Genomic DNA, 17,191 nt, shown 5'->3' with positions numbered 1-17,191 from the left:
TGTCTCACTCTGTCGCCCAGACTGGAGTGCAGTGGCCACTCCCAGCCACCGCAGCCTCGACCTGCTGGGCTCCGGCGATCTTTCCGCCTCTGCCTTCCAAGTAGCTAGAATTACAGGCACGTGCTACCACACCCGGCTGATTTTTGATTTATTGTAGAGATGAGGTCTCGCTGCCCAGGTGGGTCTTGAACCCGCGGGCTCAGGCAATCCACTCACCTCAGCCTCCCAAAGGCACGGGATTACAGGCTGAGCCACCGAGCCTGGCTAATTTTTTGACTTTTTGTAAAGGCAAGGTCTTGCTACATTTTCTAGGCTGGTCTTGAACTACTGGACTTAAATGATCCTCCCACCTTGACTGTTCATGTGCAGGGATTGTAGGCGTGAGCAACCGTATCTGGTCTAAAATGACACTTCTAACAAATAGAATTACGTAAAAGTCACTTTTGAGATTAGGTTGCAAAAGGACTACAGCTTCTGGGGAAGTCTGTTGCCATATTGTGAGCTGCCCCACAGAGAGACCCATGTGAGGAACTCAGGGAGGCCCAAGCCTACCTCCAGCAAGGAACTAAGCCCCTCAGTCCAACAGCCCAAAAGATCTGAGACCTGACGATAGGCAAGAGAGTGACCCTGGAAGTAGAATCTCTCCCAACAGAACTTTGCTATGACTGCAGCCTGGGTGACACCTTGACTGCAGCATTGAGAGACCCTGAGCTAGAGATACCCAGTTAAGCCTTACTCAGACTCCTGACTCACAGAAACTGTGAGTAGTGTTATTTTAAGACATCAAATTTGGGGTAATTTGTCACACAACAATAGAAAAGGAATCCATCAGTCTTTAACATGTGACACATTTACACACTATTACATAACAATGAACTAAGGTGCTCAATACCAGTTTCAACTATGCCTGAAAACTAGATTGTTTTCTGCAGAAAGGATGACAAGCCAATAGAAAAATGCCTCGTGTGACTGCCTAAGTCCTGAATCAATCACCTGTACAAGAAAGCTTTCATTTTGAGGGGTATCTGCAGAAATTTCCCAGAATACTATTTAACAATGTGATGAGAGTTTTCAGGAAGAGGAACAAAGTAAAATATGATCTTGCCAAGTTTGGATAACTTTTTGTTTTATCTTCTCTAAAAACCTAGAGAGAAAGGGGCTAATCTTATCCATCTCTTTCTTAACCCCATAGTACCCTGATACAGACTAATAAATATTGATTGAATTTAGTTGAATGAAAGTGTAGTCAGAAGACCTATATATTTTTTAATGTTTTCTTTTTCTTTTTTTTTTGAGTTGGAGTCTCACTCTGTCACCCAGACTGGAGTGGAGTGACCACTCCCGGCCACTGCAGCCTCAACCTGCTGGGCTCCGGTGATCCTTCCGCCTCAGTCTTCCAAGTAGCTGGAACTACAGGCGCGTGCTACCAGACCCGGCTGATTTTTTTATTTATTGTAGAGATGAGGTCTCGCCAAGTTGCCCAGGCGGGTCTCGAACCCTCAGGCTCAGGCAATCCACTCACTTCAGCCTCCCAAAGCACAGGATTACAGGCTGAGCCACCAAGCCCGGCTTTAATGTTATATTTTCCAAGAACAATATCATATTGGGACCTTAGCTACCATACAAGAATCCCATCTATTTTTTCCCCTCCTCCTCCTCCTTCAGGATTCATCTTCTTTTTTTTTTTTTTCAGTTGTGGTCTTAATCTGTCACACAGACTGGAGTGTAGTGGCATGATCATGCAGTGGCATGATCATAGCTAACTGCAGCCTCGACTTCCCTGGGCTCAGGCCACCCTTCCACCTCAGCCTCCTGAGTAGCTGGGACTAGAGACACATACCACCACGCCTGACAAACCTTTTTGATTTTTTGGAGAAGAGGTCTCACTTTGTTGCCCAGGTTGGTCTCTAACTCCAGGGCTCAAGCAATCTTCCCACCTCAGCCTCCCAAAGTGCTGGGATTACAGGTGTGAGCCACCGTGCCTGGCCAAGATTCATCTTTTAAAGACTCTTGACACAACTGACCACTGGAACTGTATTACCCATTAACACAGTCTACAGATCCTGTCCTCCAGTCCTCTCATTCTCATGACCAAGACTGAGGTTTCTCTTTGCTTAAGAAGAGAAAAAAAGACACAAAAGAGGTCCATAAAAATAAGGCTTAAAAAAAATTAAGGCAACTGAGATATCTCAATATTCTGACATGCTGAGAATGTTTTCACTCCACTGCCTTGAGGGGTCAGTTAAGGAATTCTGGGGGTCAGGAGTGATTTGAACACCTGCTTGGCTGTCTATTGAATTGCTGATCTAGTAACATCAAAAATATGGAGTGAGAAACAGGACCTATACTGGAAAGAAAGAAAAAAAAAATCCAGAGCCTGTTGATAATTTTAAAAGACATTACCATTTATGTGATTCATACAATTTGCATTTAAAAAATCTTCAGCCTTTTTACTAGAACCTTCTTTTCTGCCTGCCCAGATAGTTTGGGATGCATATTTTATAACCCAATGCATTGTTGCTGAACACACACTCAGCCCCTGGGAGCACAAAATACAATTAGACTATTATGGAGAATATTCACAAGAAACAGAATGGAACAGATTATTTCACTTAAGACATACAGAATTCAAGTATTTTCTGTATTTATAACCCATGTATTTTAGAATAATTTGGTGAGGAGACGGAGTACTACAGCAGTGTTTTCATCTGAATTCTAGTAATCTGATATACACTGTGGGATTAACCCAAAGCAAAAGGATGTAATGGCCCAGCAGGCAGTCTCTATTTTGAAGATCCTTCTTCTAAGATCCCGCAGCCATTTTGGCTGGGACCCTTTTCCCTTTACATCCTTTTGCTGATGCTTTTGGCATCTTTAAAAAAGTTGGGCTGGAATATAACCCCTACCACCACCAACCCCAAAAGAGGAAGGGGGGAGGAAGGAGGTGGAAGAGGACAAGGGGATGAACCAAATTTTCAAATTAGGGATGTTTTAAAAACAGAATATAAGAGAGGTTTTTAATGGGAGGGAAAGTGGGTGTATTTAAAATAAATTCCAGGTTTTACACATTCAGCAGTTCTACACCGGGTTTCCTGGTGGTTGGTTGCATCATGAAAGGTCAGGGTAGAAGGGACCTGGGAAGCAGGTCTGGACTTTCTTTGGTACACTGAAAAGCAAACATCTGGAAGGCAGGTTTTGTTTCTTGAGTCCATCATTCTCCCATCTCATTTAATTTTGTTGTGGCTGATGGAAGAGATATCCCCTAAAGTTCCTTTTAAGACCTAAGTGGAACAGAACAGAATGGGTTTGATCATGTCCCTTTCACATTAGCTGTAAACCTCAAACATTCATCCAAAACACTGAACCCAAACACAAGCGAAGACTTTTGGGATAAAATGAAAAACCAGGAAGCTTAACTCTATTTAAAATGACAGTTTTCTCTCTTTTTTGTAACTAATATACATATTTGTAGAGATAGAGTCACACTATGTTGCCCAGGCTGGTCTTGATCTTCTGGCCTCAAGTAATCCTCCCCTCCCAAAGTGCGGAGATTATAGGTGTGAACCAACACATCTGGCCAAAATGATCGTTTTCTTAGTTACTGTTTTTCAAACAATAGTCCCAAATTCAACCAATAAATTACTTATTAAGGGGCTATTAACAATCTAACCCCATGACAGGCTTCAAAAGTTAGGATTTGGTTTCTGACCAGGAAGGGCAGGGTTGATAACTAACATCTGCGGGGATAAGCCAGGTCACGGTTTGGTGCTCTATGCCTATATCTATCTCATTTGATATTCCTAGCCCAGCAGGATTAACCCATTTCACAGATAAGAAACTGAGATGCCAGAGAGATTAAGCAAGTTGGCCAAGATGACTCACAGCTACTGACTGGCAGAGTAAATATACTCCCATCTACCAGGCTTTGAGAGTAAGGATTTATTTTCTAACTAGAAAGAGAAAATACACATGTGAGATTATAATTAGCACTGCCTTCAGATTCAGGTACAAACAACATGGTAGACTCCTCGAGGTCTGGCCTTAGTCTACCTTACTTCCCACTAGACCTCTGCTCCCTTACCAAATCCAGACCATAGCCAGTATCAGTAGGTCCCTCTTGACCTACTGGCTATAGCTTTCCTTCTGCCTAAGACGTGCCCTCTCCACTTCCATCCATCCCTAGTAATTTTCAAGGGCCCCTTCTACCACAAGCTCCCCTACTCCAGGCTAGCCCCCAGCATGAATACACCTTCACACTCACTCCTTTCTTTCCACGTTGCAATCCCTGTACCCTTCTTCAAGCCTAAATGCAGGTCCCAGGGCAGAGCCACACTCTTCCCTTGCACACCCATTCTGCTATCTATCCAGACTCTGAGCCCTGGCTAGAGAGAATGGCGAGGGCTCTCCATTGTTTCCACCCTTTCTTTGCTGTTCCCTTAGAACCCAACTGGTTCTTTCTGCTTTAGTTACAGAAAATGGGCCAAATACGAGAAAGTTTTAAAAATTGTGATAGTTCAAAGCTTTGCTCTAGAGATGGCAAGGTGGATCTGTGAGCCACATCTGGACTGAAGACATGTTTTGCTTGACCCACCAAGAGTGTTTTAAAAATTAGATTGAACGGCCAACTAAAATTACACAAAAATCTGGATTTCTGGCTTTTTCTGAAAAATGGAAAAATACGGCAATGCTAGGTAGGACTGGAAGAGCTCTATTCTATTTTATCTCGTTTTTAGAGATGGGGTCTTGCTTTGTCACCCAGGCTGGCTTGCAGTAGCACAATCACTGTTCACTACAACCTCGAATTCCTCCCATCTCAGTTTCCTGAGTACGTGGGACTACATTGTGCATGCCATAGTTCCTGGCTCAAGAACAACATTTTAGAGGCATGCCTCAAACGAGTCGTATGTTTCCCTTATGCAAATACAGATGACACTACCGCATCACATTATTGTTGTGAAGAGTAAATAAAAGGTTACATATAAAGCTGCCAGCATCTAGTTTTACCATCATCTTTAGTAATATTATTTTAGACCAGAGGTTGGCAAACATTTTCTGCAAAGGGCCAGAGAGTAAATATGTTAAACTTTCTGCATCATTCAGTCTCTGCAGCAACTACTTGACTCTGCCACTATAGTGCGAAAGCTGCCAGAGACCATTCGTAAACAACAGGGCATGGCTGCATGTCAATAAAACTTTATTTACAAAAAACAGCAGTCCCAATTTAGCCCATGCACCTTAGTTTGCCTTAGCATGGTCTGTTTTGGACTATCTCTATAGTCAAACACTGTACATCATCCCTGAAGATGCTCCCTAGGAGTCCAGATAATATCTAGAACAATAGGTGCTTCCAATGAACATCAGTGGGCATCAGTAACCTGGTCACTGAATTCATCAAGACCAGGCCCAGTCCAGAAACTACTCTGTACTGAGGTTGTGCCCACCTCTACACCTTGCCGGGAAACCTCTTCCCAGACATCCTCTTGCTCCCAGATCCCTTTAGAACTCAACTCAAATGTTATTTCTTCTGAAATGTCTCTTCAGACTTTTTCAACAAGATCAGGTCCCCTTTGTAGGTTTCTATATTTCCCTTCATCACTCTATCCAGACCACAAAATCATCCTTTTGTAACAGTTTGATTTACCAGGTGTGTGGTTCCCACTTGATGTTAAGCTGATTGAGGGCAGGATCTGCCTGGTTTTCCACTCCTATTTCTCAAGGGCCCGGCGCTGGGCTGCACACAAAGCCACTCTGAAGGTATTAAAGTTCGTCTTCTGTGAAATGTGACAGAGATGTTTTGTGGGGCTTAAAGAGCCCTTTGAAATTTCATTACACACATGTACGGTATTATTAGCGAGTTATCTGTGCACCACTCAATCATGAATTTGACTACAAGTTCCTAGAGAGCAGACTAGAAGTACTCAAAAGGACTCAATTAAAGAACAGGTCAGTATACAATGAAAATTCCAATGTTGGGAGTTCTCAATACATTCTGAAGTTACAGGGAGACACAAAGGTCACCCACAAAGACAAAGGTCTTGGGAGAATCTGGGTTTCAATCCTGGCTCTGAGGCTCAACCATATGTGACCATGCGTGAGTTACTTAACCTCTGTCGTCTTCAGTTGCATTCTCTACAAAGTATGGAAATGTCAAAATACTAACCAACTTTACAGAATATCCATAAGAATTAAATAAGATATTTTGTTTATATTTAATTTATATATTAATATATCTGCAATGCCTGACATAATGGTTACTCAATAAATGAAAAATGTATGACTTTGACTTCTTTGAAAACAATGTAAGTGAAACTTTTGCAGACGATTTTGGAAAAAAGAGAAAGGTAGGAGCCGGGCTCGGTTGCTTAGTCTGTAATCCCGCACTTTGGGAGGCTGAGGTGAGTAGATTGCCTGAACCCTCGGGTTCAAGACCTGCCTGGGCAACTTGGCGAGACCTCATCTCTACAATAAATCAAAAATTAGCTGGGTGTGGTAGTGCACGCCTGTAGTTCCAGCTACTTGGAAGGCTGAGGTGGAAGGATCACCGGAGCCCAGCAGGTCAAGTCTGCGGTGGACAGAAGGGGCCACTGCACTCCAGTCTGGGTGACAGAGTGAGACTCCCACTCAAAAAAAAAAAAAAAAGAAAGGTAGGGCATTTTCTTTGGGTTGTGAAAACAGAGAAGAAAAGAGAAAGCACTTTAGAAGGAAGTGTGAATGGAATTCTAAGACTAAAATGTCTGGAAATGATTTTCCCTCCATTTTGGATAAATTAATCAAGTTGCTTCTTCCTTCTTACTACAGGAAAGTTAATAAGCTCTATGAGAATAGAAATCTTTGTCTGTGTATTAGTCACTGCTCACTATTCTACCCCAGAGCAGAGAGCTGACATTTAGTAGGCATTCAAATATTTCTGAATGAATGAAACCATCCATGAGTTTCAGATGTTAGCAGAAATGCCAATTCCGTTTATCACCAAGATTGCCACCTTTTGGTGAAGCTTTTATTGAGCCAATGTAAACAGTATGCCCATCAGAGAGCCCTCCTGGCTTTATGAAAGATTATGGAAATGGAGGTGTGGTCCAATCTGGGATTCTGAATTGCAAGCCTGGTTACTGTGTAATCACTGATCTCTGCTATATATCTTGCCATTCCAATAAAGTCCATACTCTCCATTAGTGGTTTTAAAAAAGTGGTGTGTCTCCCTGTAGTGCCATCCACTGGCATAAGACAAGGCACTGGGATGACCACCCTGAGCACACCCATGGGAAGCACTTGCCTACTTTCCTCAGAGCATTAACACCAAGAGAGTGCCCTTTCCCAAAGAAGCAGGCCAGACTATGGTGCCTGAGGGGGCTGAATTCTAGCTCTATGCCTGACACCCACTCATTCTGAGCATGTGCCCAAGAATTTTCTAGGTCTCAGGTTCTATGTCTATTACTTAAAGGGGGCTGGACTCACTTTCTTCAACCTCTTCAATGTCATATATTCTGTAAGTCTATTAAAATGTCCATGGCGAATTAGACATGAGGCTTTTTCTTAAACGACCATGGTAATTCTTTTTGAACATCTTGATGAGCAATGCCAAGGGACCTTAAGCTAGTTACACCTAATACCAAAAATGCCCACAGATGGCAGAGTCAGAGGGACCAACTTTTCTAGTGGATACACCAACCTTCCAGTCATGAGAAAGTCTTTGAGAACATTATCAATAAACTTCTCTGCATCTGACCTTCACGGGTCTGACCTTTGCCTCACATCACCAGCCATTTTTCCACAGTGCAAATTTCCAGCCAGAACACTGCCAAAGTTGGGTAGTCACAGAAGAAAAGCAAGTAAACCCGAGCCTATTATTTAGGAAATTCTGAGGACAAGGTAATGAATGAGAACTTTTTTATTCTCTGGTACAACGTCTGGTTAATTTGCTTTATTTCCTGTGGTACTCTGAGCTGAGCTCAAACTAGATAATGGTAAGCAAAGACTGAACCAAAGAGGAAACAGTATTCTGTCAAAACTGTTTCCATCTAATGTTCCATAGAGAGCTTGGGGCAATTCTAGTGACAAACAACTGGATGGTAACTTGGTCTGGTATCTCTGCAGCATGCAAGTCTTCCCTTATAGGGGGAACCCGCCCCTCCCCCAAAAACCCATACACACACTTCTATATGTATGTATATGATGCATATGTATTTTTATTTTCTATTTTTATTTTTCCCAGCTTTATTGAGGTATAACTGACAAATTAAAATTGTTTATATTTAAGGTATACAATGTGATACTTTCACATATGTTTGTTTATATCAGGAAATGAGGACCACAGTGAAGTTAATTAACATAATCACCTCAGATAGTTATCATATTTTTGTGTAATGAGAACACAAGATCTGCTGTTTTGGAAAATTTCAAGTATATCATACAGTATTATTAGCAATAGTCACTATGCTTTATGTGAGATCCCCAAAACTTACCTTGTAACAGAAAGTTTGTGCCTTTTGATCAATACCCTATACATACATGTTTTTAAAATTTCCCCCATCCCGTTTATTCATATTTTTAAAGTCTATTCTTCACTTAAGAAGAATACACAGAATGAGAGTTTAAATTATTCGCACTTAGGTCTTTGTCTTTAGTTATACTGTGTTCTTTTGTGATTGTGAAATGACATGTGCTTTAATTAGCAAATATCTGTAAATAATTTACTTGCTTTTCAAATACAACAGAACAATGGGGTCAATTTTCACATACATTTACCAGGCTTGTATCCTGTGTCTTACGCCAGACTCTCTCATTGTTCAATAACTATATCAAGCTGTTTAACTCTTGCTGCCCTCCTTGGCAGAGGATGGGGGTAGGGGACTAAACACCCAAGGTTCCAGTAGCAACATCCAATTTTCAAGACCCCAGAAGGTGAGCACAGAGGGCTGTCCAGCCCAAGCTAAAACAAACTCTTGTGATCTCTAACCCTGGAAACTTCCCCAAGGAAAGTGGAAGCGTGCCAAGGGCGAAGGGCACTGGAGTAATGGCTGCAGGATGTAGGTGCTCTTCTGACCCCCAAGTCCCCAGCCCCCGATAGCATGAGCCAAAAAACAAGGCACAACATATGAGGCCTATGAATCACAGAACCTTATCTAGGCTCTGCAGGGTTAAAACTGGGCGCTGTGCAGGCAGTGCAAAGAAAGATGTTAAATCAAATGAGAATGACTGCTCCAGGACTGGAGGCACTATTATTTTGAATAAGATTGAAAAGGCCAGAAAAAGCAATTCAAAAACATTTCAATTATGTATTTCCCAGAACTACATCTTTGAGCAACTAATGCAAATGTTACCACCACAATAAAACTTCTTCTCACATCTAAAACAGGTTGAACAGCATATACTTTATATATCATATGCATATTTTTGACTATTAACAAAAAATTCAAAAATCTATGTATGCTTTACTCTCCTAAGCAATACAGTAATTATGATTAAGGGACAAGCAGCACAAAAAGAGCCAATTTATCTTACTCGTGCTCAGGAATACTATTGTGTAACTAAGCAACTAAAGACAAAATATGGTCTAATTAATTCACTCCTATGCTTATTTAAAAGACACAATTAGAACATTTTTATTTTCCAGCTTGCACAGTAGCTCAACATGCTTGAGGGTGTAGAAAGCAAAGCCCATTATTCTCAAAGACAAGAGTTTAATGTTTAGTGCCACTGATCAGGCTTAGAACTCAACGATGGGGTTGGGGGGGTGTTTCACAGCCTGGGTGTGCTCAGAGTCATGATAAAGGAAAGGTAGGAGGAAGATGTTTATGGGGTCACTAAGTTGACTAGCATCCTGTGGGCTCTGTCGCCTGTTATTCTTACTGGGGCACAGGAATGGAGATGGGACTGTGAACTTGATGGTCATATGCCAAGGACACCCACCACTGTGCGTCTATTTATACAGTCACAAAGATTCTACAGAATATTCACATAATTAAACCACCCATCCTAGTCTGTGTGATAAATGTCAAATATCCATCTTTAATGCTGCTAACAGTGCATCTGATTTTAAAAGCAGAATTAATTTATGCAAGTGTGTGCAGGAGATTGATGCCATTAGCATGATTCTAAAGCACCCTTTCAATAATCATCATCATCTGCATGTTTCAAATGTGTTGTCAATACTGATGTTCACAGTCCAGGACATGAGTGATGGACTCTGAGGGCTAAGACCTGGGTTCTAATCTCCAGCAAGACAACAAGGACCACAGCATGGCCAGGAGAATCCATCCTTGTGCGTGCACACGGGAGCAGATTCTTCAAGAAATGCAGGAATCCATGACCACATTCTGAGAGGCAAATGAATCCTTAAGCCAACAATCGATAAATTTGTTTTAAATTTCTTTAAAAGCCAAGCCAACGGGTAATCACTAGCTGCAATACTATTCTGAGTAGAAGATGGCAAATATCCAACTACACTGGCTATAAAAAATGACAAGTGAATGCATTTGATTTGAGCAATTATATTCTGGATATTGGCTAAAACTAGACTTTGATAAATGAGCTTGAGTCATATATCACTAGATGCCACTATGAACAATGGTATGCTTTATTAATAATTAATAATGAAGTATTTACATATATGGACTCTTGTATTTCATAAAAATAACATTTCTTTAGTATGTGCCTGACATTCTAAATGTCAAGAGAGGTTTTAATTGCTCATGATTTTGAGTCGCGATCAAATATGTGGCCTAGTTAAGATCTTCAGCTTGAAAAACATGCTGGCTTGAGTGAATTGCCAACCAACACTCAGATGAGGAGTGACTCTACTTCCCTGAAGTCTAGTCTTTTCATAGGTGGCCACCCCAAAGTCCTGCCTTTTTATGGACTGATTGCTGAAGACCGGAAATGGATCCAAAGAGACAGAGATGCTGCCTCCAGCCTGATCATTCATTCTCAAATACTTGCTCATTTCTCTGGTGAGGATTCCAAAAAAACAAAAACAAAACCCCAAAAAACACCTCACATATTTTCACATCCTACAGTGCAAAGTGTCTACAGATTCTGGAAGAGAAAAAAAAATGTGAGAGGGGTCCTCACCCACATGTGACAAATCATAAGCCTGTCTGCTTAGAAAGTCATTGAGTCAAACTTAAAGAAAGCAGACTCTGTGCAAAAGGCATTTTATTTTATTTATTTATTTTTATTTATTTTTTTGAGTTGGAGTCTCACTCGGTCGCCCAGACTGGAGTGCAGTGGCCACTCCTGACTACCGCAGCCTCGACCTGCTGGGCTCCGGCGATCCTTCTGCCTCAGCCTTCGAGTAGCCGGAATTACAGGCATGTGCTACCACGCCCGGTTAATTTTTTGATTTATTGTAGAGATGAGGTCTCGCTGCCCAGGCAGGTCTCGAACCCACGGGCTCAGGCAATCCACTCACCTCAGTCTCCCAAAGGCACGGGATTACAGGCTGAGCCACCGAACGCGGCCATTTTAATTACGTGGTTCAGTCATTCAACAAGTACTTATGGAATAGCACTGAATGTTGAGGGGGATCTAAAGAAGGATAAGGCACAGCCCTTTGCTCTTGAGAATAGTATTATGGTGGGGGGCATAGGATGGGGTGACAAGGCAAAATAAAAGAGCGCAAATAACTACACCATAAGGTATGACGTACAAAGTAAATGAGAGGTTAAAAGCAACCATGGACTGTAAGTCCCCTGGGAGCAGGGATTCTTGTCTGTCTTGTTCATACTGTATCCTCAGGGCCTAGGACAGGATCTGGCATGCAGTAAGTGCTCTGTAAAGATGTGTCCAGTGGGTGAGAATTCAAAGATGAAAACAGTACATTTTAGTTTCCAGAAAGATTAGGAAAGGCTACAACCGAATATTAATCTCAGCTTTAACTAAGGAACCCAGATGGAAAGAGTTTGATGGAGATAGTCAGGGAGCTCCTTAAGGGCAGAGGCCATTCTCCTTCATCTCAGTATCCAAGTGCCCAGTGCACAGTAGGTCTTCAATCAACATCTGACGAATTGAATGAATTCCTCTTCTAAAAACATACCAACCGTGAGCCTTCCTTTGAACATACATCACATGCGTTATTGGCACGATTTATCAACATTTAAATAGTGTTTCCTATTGCTTTTACGTGTTTTAAACTTATGCTAATCTCATCACCCTATCAAGGTTGATAAACTTCTTGAGAAAAAGAGTCACGTCACAAACTGTTTTGCATCTATCTCTTTACCTAGCAGAGTGCTGAGCGCAAAGTCAACACTCAACAAGTAGGTTTTGACAAACTCAAGATAGATAATGCCGATGTTGTCTAGAGTTTGGATCTTAACTATATATAATTTAACATACATTTCATGTATTCTCAAATGTTAACATCCTAGACTCAATGTTGAAATCAAGTTTGGAATATGTAAATGTTAATAACATAATAGTAATGTTAAATTATTTCTCATATTACTGGATCTTGCCCAAAACTCAGGTAAGAAAGAGAAACAGGTACACAATCATGGACCTTATTTCTGATCAACCCCATAGGCCAAGGGGCAGCAAATGTTTTTGTAAAGAGCCAAATAATAAATACTTTCACTTTGCTGGAGATGTGATAACTGTCAAAACTATCCAACTCTGTTGCTGAAATCTAAGAACAGCTATAAACAATAAATAAACAAATCGGTGTGCCTATCTTGCAATAAAACTGTATTTACAAAAACAGGGCAGATTTGGTCTTCAGACCTTAGTTAACTGACTCTTGTCACAGTTCAGTAAATTTTCTTCATGTAATTCTTTAGATTTTACCCCAGTTCTAAAAGGCTGCCCTGGTATAGAGTAAAGATATTCTTTCTCTTAACTTAAGAGAAAGAATATCTTAGCTTTAGTTATTACTAAAAATAATAACTATTATAACTACAATCACCATTCACTGAGTGTTCATTATTAGCACTATGCTAGATTTCAGGCACTTTTCATTATTATTTCAAATTCTATCAGTAGAGCAGAGATTATTAAATACATTTTACAGATGGAGAAACTGAGACTTATAAAAAGTAAACAAAATTTTCAAGCCCAATGTGGTCATTTAAGAGGTCTCAGAAACCTTTACAAAAATCACATTATGGCTACAGACTGAGACTGAAGAGCCATCCAAAAAGAACAAGGCCAATACAGCATCTTCTAGATTCCAGAATGTGTCTGCCTAACTCCAGATATGATCAAATCAGGCAATCTTAAAAGAAAAAAATCCTGCTGATCCAGTTGACAGTTTACTCCTGGAGTAAAATGTAAAATCTTAAGAAGCTTTTTATTTTGGTGACACAGCTAAACCCAACACAGAGATGAAAGACAGTCTGATTTGATGCAACTTGGATAGCCACATGTTCTAGAGCAAACTATCCTAAGTGCTGCCCACTCACAGAGAAGAATTTTCTTCAAGATCCAAATTTTAATGAGAATAATACTAATATTAATGATAATAACAATAGTCAACCATTATTGAAGTATTTACTATGTGCCAACCTTGGCTGTATGCACTTTACATATATTACCTCATTTAGTCCTTAAAATAATCCTAGGAAATAAGGACCATATTTCCATTTTATAGATGAGAAAACCGAGCACAAAGCATTTAGAACTTGTCCACGATCACACAGATAGAGCTACTAAAATGTTTAAAATTTAGAATCCTGGACCCAGGAGAGTCTAATTGAGTTGATTTCAGCAGGAGCCCAAGAATATGCATTTTTAATATTTTTATCTGGTTGGTGAGGCAGGTGATAGCCAAACCGCTTTTAGAAATCCTGAATGCATGCTTGAATCTGTAACACCCAGGTATGCTTGATCTTGACTACCTGACATCATTAGCCTAGCCAGCCACATTCACAGCTGGAGGTGACCAGCATCCCTTCTTGTAAAACACAAGCAACGGCCAGTTAGGCTGAAATCCAAGCTTGCATATCCACCTGTTTTAAGAGGGTATATTGCCAATAGATTAAGCTCTTGGCAATTTGAAATTGAATGTCATCAGAAGTTACCCAGTAACAACCAATTACCTGCCTACTTTGCCATTTTCCCCCTCTGAAGAGCTACTGGCTGAACGTGGCAATTGTAGGTAATTACTGAAGACACTTAACTCTTTGCACATGGTCCTGCTATTCACTTTCATGGTAATGGAAGACAATATCACCATTAGACCCAAGAACCTCCACACAGACTCAAAAGTTACTATGTTTTGTTATTGCTTATAAAGGTACGAATATCTAGAACAAAGGCCACTATAATTATAACTCCTTTCTGTATATTGAAGCACTTTACAGTAGATAAAGCACTTTTGCCTATATCACACCTCTTGATCTTCACAATCTACAGCTATCTTTATTTTGTTCCCATTTTGCAGTTGAAGAAACTGAGGCTCCAAGTACTTACAACTGTTCAAGGTTAGACAATTAGTAAGCTGCAGAATCAAAATACTCTTTCTGGACTGCTTTTCCTCAAAGCCAATTGTCAATAATGGAAATATATGAAGACAGCAGACTATAAAAAGTCAATCGTCACCATCATTATATTTTTTAAAATAAATTGTTAGTAATTATTAATAACTATTAAAAGATAACTGTTATTGTTATATGCCACTGAATGGAATTAGCTAAACTTTATAGAATAAGAGTGGTTTTGCTACCTAAATATCTGATGACCTTTGGCAAATGTGACTGACTAGTCACAGTTCTAAAATGTATGAGGGGCTGTTCACATTTGTACATGTTTCTAGAATACAGTATGATTCATTCAGGCTCTGGTTTCAACAGTAAGTCTCATTGGGGGGAAAAACAACCTTAAAGTTTAAAGAGACCTGGGTTCTAACCTGGTGACCTTTGACAAACCACGTAACCTTTCCAAGTCTGTGTCCCCATCTGTACAATGGGTGTACAAAGTTCTGCCTTACCCAGCCTCATAAAATTATTTTATTACAAGAATCAATGAGAAAATATTCCCAAAAAAAGTCCTCTGCAAATCACAGCAAACCACACAGGGACGCTATTTCTAATCTTGCACAATGATCATTTTTCTGCTTTTAGAACTGACGTCTTTACATTTGAAGAAATCATAAAAAGGCAGAATGATTCTCTTAAACCAAAAAAGCATACTGAGTCCTGGCTGTCCTTTTGAAATGGATGCTGATGTCAGCTCAATCAAGAAATTATTAACCTCCATTTGGTTACTTAAAATAAACTGTACTGGCTGATTAAATGTGCTGAACATTTTCTTCAAGTAACAGTGCATATCACCAAGAAACGCACGGCAAATGGCAAATGCATCATTCAAAACTATTTAAAATCAATAATAAAAATCATTTAAATGTATATAAACAAGTTAATGGAGTAAGTGAAAACAAAGCAAATTTCTTAATGAGAGGGCCCTGTTGCCCCCTCTAGGTGCCAGCAGTAAATGCTGGTTTCTGTAGGCTCTCCTCCAGAGGAGACTGCTGCTGCTATTCTGCTAATGAATGACTAACTTAGGCCAGGGGGGAAATGACATCACCAGGGTGGAAAACTGATCTGTATTGGGAAACTTTCTACCTGCTTTACATTTGTCATAATTATTCTGCACAATGCATTCTGTATTTGCATAATTTTGAGGCGTGTCATTATCTCAATTGAAAATTGTTTTAATATGGCTGAATAATTCACAATGACATCAGCCAAAGTCCTAATGAAATATACAAGTATAATCATACAGCTAATTACCAGCCGTGTTAGCATTAAAAAACAAATCATGCATAATATTAGACGATGTATATGCAGCTGAGGATTATAAATAGAGCCATCTCCCTCCACAAACCCCCTAGAGTTTACTTTTAAATGGCAAGATTAATTTTCTCAGGTATGGCTCATATAGCAGTGACGAAATGCACAGATCATTACAATGGCTTGCTTTCAATTCCCCATAATGAACAATTAAAAAGAAGTCATGTATTTAAAAATATATCTATTCACTGTCAACACTTCTAGCAGATGCAAGCTTTGGCGTACACAGCTTTTATTCTTAAATCAGAATTCATCATTTAATCACACCAACAGAAAATGAAAACTGTACCAAATGGGGTCAACTTGGGGTCTTTAAAAAAAAATTTCCAATTTCAATTCCAAAAAAAAAAAAATCACAAAATATCACATAAAACACTGAATAATTTCCTCCTGGGTTTAGTCAGAAGTCTATTAGGCACCAGTTCTTTTCTGGATATTTAATCCTTCCCTTTTCCAGATCACAGGCCATGTTGAAGTAATAAATTTGAAAAGCAAATAATAAGAAATCAGGAGGGGCAGAGGAGGAAGACAGCTGCGCAGGAAAGTTGGGTCGGGGGCGGGGGCAGAGACAGACCTCGGGAGGGGGAAAGAGCTCAACCTGTTGGTAGGTTGCAGAATTTTTCACAGTATTTCCAAACAACACCTTTATAAAATTGCAGGCGGACGTCGGGGAATCTGAACGTTTAAAAGCCAAAGCTGAGCGGGGGGGGGAGGGGGGAGAGGGGGTGTGTGTGTGTGCAGGGCGTGGGGAGGGGCTTATTTCCGAAAAGGCAGATTCGAGGACGAACATTTTGACGAACTCCAGTAATTAACCGGCATAGACCGCTGATGGGTAATTCGATCCTGGGGAGAGGGAGTGAGCCGGCGATGCCAAAAGTACAATCAACTCTAGCAGACCGAGGAATTCGGGAAGGACAGGCAGCTCCGAGCCCCGGGATGAGTTCAACGGGAAATCATTCATTTCACAAAAAGATCCTCACACCTTACCTCGAAAGCTCGAGAGCCTGGCACAGAGCTAGCTGCCCTCAAAAGTCTCAGTTAGATTAACCTGCTCCCTCGCTTTTGGCCACACAAAGCCCGGCCGGGCGGCCGGGCGCCCTCCCTCCCCGCGGCGCCGTGGGCACAGACTCCCCCAAACAGTTCCCCCGGTAGGTACCGCGGCGCTGAGGTCGGTCAGCTGACGAAAGGAGCCCGCAGAACTGCGGTCACACGTGAAATGACAGAGCCGAGGGGAGGCGGCCGCCCCGGCGCCCGGTGACAGCGGGCTCACCTCCGGCGTCCTCCCGGGAGCGCGGCGAGCGCCCCCGCGGCCGCCCAGAAACGTGCCGGGGTGGCTGGGTCCCTCCCCGCCCTCCCCGGGAGCCCCGTCTGGGCACGGAGGACGCTGGACGGCGCTGGACGCTCGG

At 41.2% G+C, this 17,191-nt stretch overlaps 1 protein-coding gene across 2 annotated transcripts in view; it reads right to left on the bottom strand.

Moving 5' to 3' along the window:
• Positions 1-17,191, bottom strand: part of ARID5B (AT-rich interaction domain 5B) — a 197,291-nt gene that overhangs the window by 177,903 nt on the left and 2,197 nt on the right. The gene's annotated exons all lie outside the window — the stretch shown is intronic.

This window comes from Carlito syrichta, unplaced genomic scaffold, assembly GCF_000164805.1.
Source record: "Carlito syrichta isolate Samal-C Ts95f unplaced genomic scaffold, Tarsius_syrichta-2.0.1 Scaffold288766, whole genome shotgun sequence".
Taxonomy (NCBI): Eukaryota; Metazoa; Chordata; class Mammalia; order Primates; family Tarsiidae; genus Carlito; species Carlito syrichta.
The sequence above is the reverse complement of the archived record's forward strand: the minus strand, read 5'-3'. Positions and strand labels throughout refer to the sequence as shown.